Here is an 11320-nt window from a genome sequence, read left to right as displayed (position 1 = left end):
TTTGCAACAGGTCCCAGATCCCGCTTTAGGGGGAATTCTGGCTCCCGGGTTTAGGCCTGATCCATGGACTCAAGAGGGTCCACTGAACCGGTGGAGCGGCTTACAGGGCTTTCCCCTCCTCTGACCCAATTCAGGTCTCACAGCCTGGGAGGTGTTCCCTTGCCACCTTTCCCACGTGGGGCTTGTCATCCCTCCTTTAGGTGCTGAGGACCCCTCTCCAAGCTTGGACTCTCAGTAGCCACTTCTCTCTTTTGCCTTCTCTCCGCTCCCGCCTGCATTCCCTGTCTATGAGATTTTCTAAAATTTCTGGTTCTCTCCTCCTTGAGTTCTACTTCCTTTGTTCCCAGAGCTGGGTCTATGGACCGCCTGGGTATCTCAATGGGTGTGGGGGAACTGCCTTCCAGTGGTGGGGGTGGGGTGGGGAGAAGACAGTCCTCATGGGGTTCTGTGGGCAAATCTTTCTTCCTGGCTCCTGGCTTCAGATTCTGTGGAGCTGAACCATCTTTATCTTTTCCATTTCTCCAGCTTCTTAGTTTCAAGACACATTGGCCACTCACGAAGAAGTCCCACCTCAACGCTGCTGCCCTGCCTCCTCAGCAGCACAGAAGTCAAGTGGCTGCCAGAGTTGAGTGTGCTGATGAGCGCCTGGAACTGCAGGACCATAGCCAGGTGATTCCTGAAGCTCAGGTGCGAGTCTGCCACTAGCAATGGCCAGCCGGATTCTTATTTCCAAGAACAGCATGCCCTTTTACTTTTCTGAGAAATTTTAAGGACATTGAAAGTGTGGAGTGCTTATTGCCTTCTGCAGGCTGATGGGGAAAAGACAACCACTCCTTCTCCATTCTGCTCCCACGGTGGCCAGAGCCCATCATGCAGGGTGACCTGTTAAGTCAAAACCCCTGGATTGTCTCTGGATGTTGAACTCTCTTCTCTCCCTTACTCTCTGACCTTCCTGGTGGGACTGTTCGTACCAGCTATACCAAGGTGAATTATTAGTAAAGGTTCCAAGTGAGTCTGTCCAACCCAAAGCCTCCTTCCAACTGCTTCCTTGAATGCATTCAATTTCTTCTGTTGCAAATTAAACTTCTTTCTTCTTGCTTGGCTCCCAGTGAAGTAGGAAAACAGCCTGTCACTTTTTTCCATACCGAAGAATAAATACACTTGCAGCCCCTATTCAAATCCTCTCACCCTATTCTTCTCCAAACTAAACAGTGCCAGATTCTTTAACCTGTCATCAATAAGCTCTATTTATTATCTGGATTTACACAGTGTCTTTTACCCTAGGAACTCAAAATGCTTTCAGATATAATTGAGCCTGATCTCAGTGGTGCCTGAGCCATTAAGAAACCATTAGCGTATTCCTATTGCAGGCAATAAATGGCCCCCTAGTGGCCTGAAAGTGAATATGCTTCTTTAAGAGCCTCTCTTGGACTAAGGGTAGGCAGAGTCAGAGCAGATAATCAAAGCTGCGAGGGGACAGAATAGGCCCCAAAGGTCCTCTTTTGTAAATACCCTAGAACCTTGCCCACAGCATCCTATGGAGAACCCTCCAGCATCAGCTAAAAGACCCTCCATGTTGGTGTACCTTATTGTCTGCTCCCTAAGGCAGCCCTTTCAGGGTTTGGAAAGTTCTGACCAATTGTAGCAGCAGCAACATCCACATCTTTACTATATGCTCGGCATTATGCTAGGGCTTCCCAGGTGGCTCAGTGGTAAAGAACCCACCTGCCAATGTAAGAGCTGCAGGAGACTCGGGTTCGATCCCTGGGTCAGGAAGATCCCCTGGAGGGGGAAACGGCAACCCACTCCAGTATTCTTGCCTGGAAAATCCCATGGACAGAGGAGTCTGGTGAGCTATAATCCATGGGGTCGCAAACAGTTGGACACAACTGACACTCATGCAGCCGGCACTATGCTAAGCACTTACATTCCTTTTCTCATTTGTCTCACAATAATCTATCAGGTAGTTATTATTTATCTTCATTTTAGAGATGAATAAATTGCCTCCAAAAAAGTTCAATAACTTACCCAAAGTCTCATAACTAGAGAGAATTAAAACCTGAATCTTTCTGACTCTAGGGTCTTAGATCCTGATCTCTGTTCTCCTCTGCCTCATAGGTAGAGCTGAAAGTTGTCTCTGTAATGGATGTTGGGAGTACCGCCCATATCACCCTCAGGATCAAGGCACTCATTCCTCCAGCTGCTAGGGATGTTGATTTCTGATGGCTCACAGCTGCCACTGTCTCTAGGCATTGTCCATAGGCACCGAAGGAAGCTGCATCTTTCTCTTGGCTCACAAGACCAACTAACAGGGCCAAGTGGCAACAAACCTGAGAAGAGATGTGCAGGGTTCCTGCTAGGGAAGGAGGAGGGCTCCATCTCCAAGATGCTGCAGAAGTAGCCAGTATGTATTGACAGGAGCCAGGAGAGAATGTATAGGCTGAATCAAGGGGGAGCTGAATACTATTAACTAGTTGAATGAAGGGGAGTTTATTGATTTAGGAGCACTCTCCCATGAAACAGGATTTCATATCCTGACAATCCTGGGAGACAGGCTACCAACTGAAATGGAAATGCCAGAAGTATCATGGCAGAAGGTGGAAGGAGGGTTCAAAAAACCCAGAGAAGTGGTCATTCTCTAATGGATATTCTGTGTGAGGCCAGAAACCCACTTCAGTTCTGCAGGAGGGCCCAGAGGATACTCTTGTTATCAGAGCAAAGAGGAGTGCACTTACTGAGAAGCTGAGTTTTGGCTGTCCTCTGCAGGTCAGCGCTGACAGCAAGAGACCAAGACAGAACTGGCTCCCTAATAACAGTGGGGATGACAGGAGCACAAAATGATGGAAACCAGAGATTGGCACACCATTGTAAGGAGCAGCAAGTTGGACTGGCAGTGGGGGATCCTGATGGTAGGTAGAGCCATGCAGATGGGTAATAGGATGTAACATTACTGGGGCAAATTAGTGCGAAGAGTTCCCTTTTCACACGTTTGCAAGTCTCTTAAATGTGGCTTTATAGACAACAGCTGGATTCTCATATCTGCTGTGGTTGGCTATATGTTATTTTGGCTAAAATATGTGAAGAAAATCTGGTCTCACAAAGATATGTAGTTGGAAAAGGAGCATTTTAATAGTCTTTTCAGCTAATTGTGGGTATTTTTCTTTGATACTACACCAAAACTCAACAAGTGGTATTTTCTTAAATGGTAGTTATAATGTAGAATATAAAACTCTTTCAATGAACTTTTGTACTTAATCACATTAAAGTCTATTGATCTACCTTGTATTCTTTTATTTTTTTCAGCATTCACCAGCTTTATTTTTATTTTAGAAGGTAATATATACTCTTAGTAAAAAAAAATATCTTGCATGATATGGGTGAATGGCATTGAAGCATGTAAATTATCATATGTGAAACGAATCGCCAGTCCAGGTTCAATGCACGATACAGGGTGCTTGGGGCTGGTGCACCAGAATGTCCTGGAGGGATGGGATGGGGAGGGAGGTGGGAGGGAGGTTCTGGAGGGGGAAAACATGTACACCCATGGTGGATTCATGTCAATGTATGGCAAAACAAATACAATATTGTAAAGCTAAAAAATAGATAAATAAACTAATTTTAAAAAATATTGATACAATTCATTATATAATACTAAAAATAAAACTTGTTATTATCTTCAGAAAAAGTTTTGAGTATTGGGAATCTGTCAACTTGGTAATAGTGCATACAAGTTTCCTAAAATTCTAATTTTCATTTGAAAGTTCAAATTGTATCATTGGCAACAGATACTATCGGTTGTTTTCCTCAGAGTTACAGGCTTACTTGGCTTGAATTTGAGAAAATATCTGCCAGATAACCAAGTCCAATGACCATAGTTTATCTGTCAGTTATTTTTTTCAAGTGAAAGTGATGTTTCATGAAAAAAATGGCTAGTTTAGCTTATTCTCAATTGTGCGAGTACTTTTTTTGAGAGAACCATTCTATTTCTGTGTGCAATACAGTACTTTCTATTTAATTACAGAGAAAATTAAAAACACATGTATTTAAAGGTTATGATTTAATAGAATTTAACAAATTTCATTGCTTCATTAAGGACATTCTTAAGTAAAACTGACTGTTTTCTTCTCTTCCTTCCTTCCTTCCCTTTCCTCCCTCCCTGGCCACTACCAGAACAGTTTAGTTGCACTGCCTTGGTTTGATAAGGTGCCAGACATTTTATCCAACATTGCTTTTGCACTATCAGTGCAAATGTCAACAGTTAAAAAGATAAATAATGTCTTAGTATTATTACTAAGTGAAATACCTGAAATGGTTTCAGGGACTCCCAGGGATCTACAGACCACACGCAGAATTGCTGAGTTGTACAATGAAAAGAAATCAAGAATGAAATACCAGGAGACTGGTGATAGTTGCTCCAATAAAAAGTCACAATACAAGGCTTCCCTGGTGACTCAGTGGTAAAGAATCCACCAGCCAAAGCAGGAGACACAGGTTGAATCCCCGATCCTGGAAGATCCCACGTGCCGTGGAGCAACTAAACCCATGCACCACAACTCCTGAGCCTATGCTCTAGAGCCTGGGAACTGCAACTACTGAGCCCATGGGCCTCAACTACAGAAGCCCATGCACTGAGAGCCTGTTCTCCACACCAAGGGAAGTGGCTGCAAAGAGAAGCCCACACATCACAATGAGAGACTAGCCACTGCTCTACACAACTAGAGAAAAGCCTGCACAGCAACCAAGAGCCAGCACAGCCAAAATAAATAAATACAACTTAAATAAATAAATCAATAAAAGAATTAGAAATATCAACTTAAAAAAAAAAAAGGCACAATACCTTGTCTGGTTTCTAGACCTGACTCCATTTTCAGACCCCAAACCCTTTGACTGAAGGAGAGACTGGGTCCCAGGAGGAAGGCTTCTGTAATACTGTGGCAATACAGTAATGATTGTTCTACTCCTTCCCCAAAGGGACCTATGGCCATTTACTTGGGTAACTGTACAGGGGGGAAAGTGGAATAGCCAAACATTTTAAGGTCATACAGTGTCTGAGTTGACACTGATATCTGGAGACCTGAATTGTATTCATGGCTGCCTGGTAGAGTAGCCCTACATAAAAATATGTGCAGGCCCACGGGCTGTAGCAAATGGCTTGATGAGTTGGCTAGAGGCCTAGAAAGAGAAACAATGGAAAACTGGGAACAGGAAGAGGCACGTGGATGTATCTATAGACATGGACACAAAGTGTGAAGACCCACACATTGTATGTTAGTGGCCACCAGAGGGGACCCACCACGGAGGAGAGGCTAAATAGTCAAGTAGATATAATGGTTTGGCTAGTTGACATTAGTCAGTCTCTGTCATTGACCACTTGTGGTGGCCCAATGGGTACACAGATAAAGTGGCCATGCTGGCATAGATGGAGGCTACACATAGTGTATGGTGGCAGGGATAAGCCTAACAGAATGGGCTCCCATTCACCAAGGCTGACTTTTTATTGTTCCTGCCAAATCTCCAACCTGCCAACATCTGACAGCCAACCAGCTACTTGGTGATAAATTGACTACATTGTACTGGTTTAATGTAGAAGGGTTGGTGATTTATCCCGACTTGAATCGGCATGCATTCTGGATTGTTTTCTCTTTCTTGCTAAAGGCCTCAAGTAGCGCTGCTCTCTGAAAGCTTAAAGAGTGTTTGATTCATAGACATGAAATCTCACACAACATTACATCAGACCAAGAATCCTACTTCACAGCAAAACAATGGGCACATAGTCACAGAATCTTCTGGGCTTATCACATTCTTTGCTACCTATCTACTGATGAAAAGAGCTGATAGAGTGAAGGAACACACTTTCAAAGGTACAACTGAAGCACCATTTTAGAGATGATGGGACATCATGCTCCAGGATGAAGTATGCACCTTGCTTAATAATTATAACATGGCCCAGCAGTAGGATACAGAAGCCTAATAAACATGGAGTTGAAGTTGGAGCAGCCCCACTCACCATCACTCCCAATGATACTTTGGGAGAATTTATGGTTCCTATTCCTACAGTTCTAGGATCTCTGGGTTTAGAGAATCTAGTTCCTAGAGGTGGAACATTTCCATGAAGGCACAGAAAAAAAAACTCATGAACTTTAAGTGTGGCTGCTTCCTGCCTTTTAGTTTCCTTGTGTCAAGAGACTAGCAGGCAAGAAAAAGGAGTCACTTCCTGCTGGGGGTACTTGACCCTGATCCTTGGGAAGAGAATGGCTGCTGCTCTATCATGGGGCCAAGGAAGGATATGTTTGGCACCCAGCCAATCCTCTAGGGTGTCTCTTGATACTCTTTTGCCCAATTTTGATAGGTTTGGCAGCATGGCTTGAAAACGGCATGGTGATTAGGAGCTCAGACTCCTGAGCTAGGTGGGCCACTTAGATCATGAGAGATACCAACTGAAGGGAAAGAGAATCTAGAAGGGGTAATGGAGGGATGCTGAATATCAGCCTGACACTAAGACAAGCTTCAGTAGTGAGGACTATAGTTCATCCTACTTGCTTCCCTGTAAGTTTCCCAGAGCAAACAATCACCAGAATTCTGGAGTGGCTCTTCCCAGGCAGAGGGTGCTTACCATATGATGCAAATATTTCTGAGCTGTGCAAAGGGGAATACTGTCCTGGTTGTTAGGGTGCACCACCCAGATCTTGCCTCTGGGACCAATAAGCTTATCCCCAAGTTGGTAGGAGTGTTGCTGCTGATGGCTCACAGCTGGGTCTCTCCCTAGGCATTTCCTTCAACTGCCAAAGTGAGCTGTCTTTCCTGACTTCATGAAGGATAATCTACCAGGTCAGTGTTGCAGGAGGGCGTTCAACTTCAGTTGGGACCAACTCTGAAAGGTCCTCCCCACCTTCAAGCTCCCTGTGGAGGAGTTCTTGATTGTGACTGCATCCTTGATCATTCTCTTCCTCTGCTCAATCTTGATTCCTTCACTCCCTCAGATATGTTGTTTCTGAGAGCACTAAATAACTAAATATCTCCCAATAAACTTCCTACAAGCAAATCTTCATTTCATAATATTTCACGAGAAACCTGATCTAAGACAGTCACCTAAACCACCTAAAATTCCAATCTTTGGGACCCAGGGGAACAAGTCTCATCCATTTGAAGGTGGACCTCACCATCATCTTCTATGCTATGGCTCCCTCCACCAGCCCTCACAGATCATCGGGTGCATCCTACATCCCGGCCACCTTCCACCAAATGTCCTCCAGCTTGCTTTCCCCCATGATAAACCCACCGAGACTGAAGTGCCGGAGTACAGTCAATGTGGTCTGACATGCCAAGAATGAGGATGGGATTGAGTCTTCCTTGGTTCTAGAGCCCTGGCTACACATTGGAACCAAGGCTGAAGCTCTTTAGAAACCCAAACTCCTCACTTCCCCTTCCCCACCCACACATCTCAGGTCCTGATTCAGAAGGTCTGGGTGCAGCAAGGAATAGGCAGTGTTTCCAGAGCTTCCCAGGCGATTCTGATTGATATCAAAATGGAGACTCACTGGGCTCAGTATTCCACTTTAATTCAGCAGCCTAAGAGTCTGTCCGCTTTTTTGGCAGCCTTTTCATTTGACTCATATGGAACTGGCTGTCAGCGAAAACCCTCAGTTTTATTCACACATGCTTCTGCTAAGCCGCTATTTCCCCACCCTGTCCTTGTACAGTCGGTGCCTTGGAGCCAAGCCCAGATCTCTCAGTTAAGCCCTGTTCATTTTACCTTGTGAGGTTCAGGCTATTGCTCCAGCAGGTTATGATGTTTGGGGATCCTCAGTGTATCTCTCAACACCTTCCCTGTCCTCACTGGCTTCCTGCTACTTGCAAAGTTGAAGGGCTGGTTCACTGTGGCTTTGCCCAGGTCCTGATAAAAAGATGGACTAGGATAGGAGTAAGGATGGAAGCAATCAATCAGTTCTGAGGGCATTCCTTATGCACAAGTCATCATGCCTGCCTGGAGAAGAATGTGTCTAACTTATTTCCATCACAGTTATGAAAACAGGTCCATTTCACAGATAGATAAACTGAGGCAGAGAAAATGAGAAATGTGTCTAAGAACAGCCTGTGGGAGGAAGAGGCAATCCTTTTCCTGCTGTCTTCAGCTCTCATCTCTAGGTTTGTCATCTCTCAGAGGAAAGTGACAAGGTTGACCCTTCTGAATGGAAAGATTTTTAGAGCTGGAGTGAATCTTGGAAATGATCAAAAGCTTAAAGATCAGAGAGCTCAGGTAACTTGCCACGATCTCATAGCAAACCTTTTCTCCAGTTGAGATTGAAATCAACGTTTCCTGAGAATCGATCCAGGCTTCCCCTAGCTATACCTCCATATAAGTTTGATCCAAAATGACACTTCAAAGGGAAACACACATGGGACTGCTTCTTTTCCACTTTGAAGTCCCAGATGGTTTCTTCTATGATTCTAGGAGGGATTGGCATGGGAGGACAGGCAACATCTTCCTCCTGGGTTTCTGCAGAGAACTCTTGATCACCTGCTTTCTTCCCTAAGGGATTAGAAGCTCAGCACCTGCTACCCAGCCTTGTCCCTGCCTCCATTCATACTCACCTCTCAGCATGCCTTTGGTGGCCGGGTCTGGAGCCACAGCTGGACATACAGCCAGACTAATGGACAGCCCCTGGTCCTTACTCTCATGCCTGCCTCATCAGCTGTGGGGGCTGTGATGACGTGAAGGTGGTGGGAGGTTGGTGCTTGTCCATGATGTGAGCCCTTGTACTTATGACATCATGAGTATAGGCTGCTTGGGGGACAGTATGCTTCAAGTCTACAACCAGGAACACCCCTAACTCAACCTGCCCTGGGAAGGGTAGGATCATACCTTGGGATCAGCCCCTGATCCACACAAACTGCTGAAAAAGAATCCAAAGAGAAAGTCAGTGAAGATGCTTGTGGAAAGGATAGCAATATATACTGAAGAGAAAGTAATGAGAAACTGATTTTCTCCTGTCTGTGTCTGCTAACAAGTAATAATATTAACAACAACAACAACAAAAAAAATAATGATAATACTATTGTGCTCATGTGCAGGCCCTGTATGAAGTACTTTACATCCATTATATAATTTAATTCTTATAGAGTCCTGTGAGGCATAACGATCCCCATTTTACAGGTGAGAAAGCTGAGGCACCGGAAGGTTAGATATCATAAGACAAACCAGCTAGTAGGTGGCTGGGTTCGTAGAGCAGTGATCCCAAACTGGCTCCCTGTGCCTGACTAGGAAACCGATCTTCAAGGATGCAACATCTGAGCCATTTTCATTTCAAAAGTAAGCTGGCCACTGGCCCAAGACTCACCACAGGCCTCTGGGCTCCTGAACCCCACTGCTTCATCAGGTGAGTCATGGCAGCAGGTGAGAAACCCACCTAATCTGACTCTCTCATTTGTCCGGTAACTGGGCCACCCAAAGACTAAGTTCAACTTCCACCACTAAACTTCTCTGATGAACAGGTTGAAAAACCAAAAAGCATGGGGTCCCCACACAGAGCTGCCAGGTAAGCAAGTGACCTCAGGACCTGCCTATGGGGCTACAGGTCACCTGGATCTCCCTGGGAGACAGCACCCGGTTGCAACTAAGTTCTCACAGCCTTCTACCACCCAAAGCTCGGCCATGCCAAACTCTCCAGCATACCCATCGCCACAACTGACATAGACCCTCCAGAGACTTCCCTGATGATCTGCCCTCCGCAGATTCCCAACCTTTCCCCAGGAGGCCTGTGCTTTCTAGTGCGCCCAGCAGGGGGCACCCTCCCCCTTCCTACTTCTGCCCCGGGAGTGAGATTGGGAGACAGTGTGAGGCACTCTCGACTCAGCTCAGCCCAGGAGCCAGTTTCCCAAACTCGGTATTTGTGTGACCTCTCTGATTTTCTCTATATCCAGTCTACCATTATTTACACAGTATTTTTATCATTCATATTTTAAAATACCTAAATGTATTTTTGAAGGAAAGTAAGCTCTTTGGGCTTCCCTGGTGACTCAGACGGTAAAGAATCTGCCTGCGATGCAAGAGACCCGAGTTCAGTCCCTGGGACAGGAAGATCCCCTGGAGAAGGAAATGGCAACCTGCTGCAGTATTCTTGCCTGGAAAATTCCATGGACAGAAGAGCCTGGCGGGCTACAGTCCATGGGGTTGCAAAGAGTCAAATATGGCGGAGCATCTGACACTTTCACTTTCAAACCCTCTTTGATGAAGGTCTTCCCCTCTCCCTTCTCTGCATGGGTCTCCTGCATTCTGGGGGCTGCTTTGCAGGATGTGGGCAGGAGAGGACAGTTGAAGCTATAGATGGGAATCTTAAGAAATGGGTGTCTGATGGGGAGGGAGGGTCAGGAGGGAGGGAAAATATATAATTATAACTGATTCAAGTTGATGTACAGCAGAGACCACCACAACATGATAAAGCAATTATCCTCCAATTAAAAAAAAAAAAAAAAGAACTGGGTCCAGGTAGTGAATGTTATCACTGGGTAAAGATGAGTCAAACTTTATTCTGTGGATTCAGAGCTTCAACATTCAAAGGCTGTGATAGAAAGGGTAAGAGAGTAAAGAGCCCTGAAATCCTTGCCCTAGTCCCATGAAATGAGGGGGTCTGTGTAGGGTGGGGATGGTCTTTCCAGATCAGGAGAGAAGGCTGCAGGATGGACAAGAGGGAGGGACTTGGGTGCGGGAATGGGGTGGCTGCAGGTGACAGGTGCAGGAGCTTTGGGAAGGGACAAGGATTTCCCTTGCAAAATGCATTCAAACAGACAGAGAGGGAACCTGATCCCAGGGATGGACTCATCGGAAGAGCAGCAGACACCAGAGGGGCCCACAGATGGACCCGGGCTGGAGGGATGGGGGAGGAGAGGTGAGAGACAGCAAGACTTAGAGGGAGGGGAGCTTGGCTGAGGGCTTCGGCAGAGAGCAGGTCAGCATGCAGGATTCCCAAGCCGATTCCACAGGCTGTCAGGCCTTACTCCACCCCAGTGGTCTTAGAATTGTTTTTCTGGGAGTTATTTTTGTGCTAGGAATCCTCCTCAAAGGGCTCCCCTCCTCCTGCCCCCCTCCAGCCCCCAAAGGCTGGAGCCCCCAAAGGGCCTCCTCCTGCCCTGGGCCAGACCGGCCATCGGAGGCAGTTCTAGGGCCTGGGCAAGGGTCCCGTGGTGGCCAGGGGGGGGCACCAGGGTCCATGATGGGACCTGGGGCAGAAAGTGGGGCCCTGAGAGGGGAAGGAAGTCCTGGTCAGAGCTCTGGCACCTCCAGCTGGGTTAAGAAGCTGATAAGAGCAGGTTGGGCAAGAGG

At 46.2% G+C, this 11320-nt stretch overlaps 1 long non-coding RNA gene across 2 annotated transcripts in view; it reads right to left on the bottom strand.

Annotated features, from left to right (window-relative positions):
- LOC145512787 (uncharacterized) overlaps window positions 1-8709 on the bottom strand; it is a 42200-nt gene extending 33491 nt beyond the window's left edge. The window contains exons 1-2 of one of the 2 annotated variants that reach the window (XR_014058806.1): window positions 8593-8701; window positions 7754-7910 (exon numbers count right to left, since the gene is read on the bottom strand). This is a non-coding gene — a long non-coding RNA (uncharacterized LOC145512787). Of the gene's footprint in view, window positions 1-7538; window positions 8531-8592 lie in introns of those variants that run through there. The other variant, XR_014058807.1, reaches the window with a different exon arrangement.
- Between the last annotated feature and the right edge of the window lie 2611 nt (window positions 8710-11320).

The sequence above is a fragment of the Giraffa tippelskirchi genome, chromosome 7 (genome assembly GCF_054371585.1).
Source record: "Giraffa tippelskirchi isolate mGirTip1 chromosome 7, T2T-mGirTip1v1.2.pri, whole genome shotgun sequence".
In the NCBI taxonomy this organism is placed as follows: Eukaryota; Metazoa; Chordata; class Mammalia; order Artiodactyla; family Giraffidae; genus Giraffa; species Giraffa tippelskirchi.
This window is presented reverse-complemented; position numbering and strand designations above follow the sequence as displayed.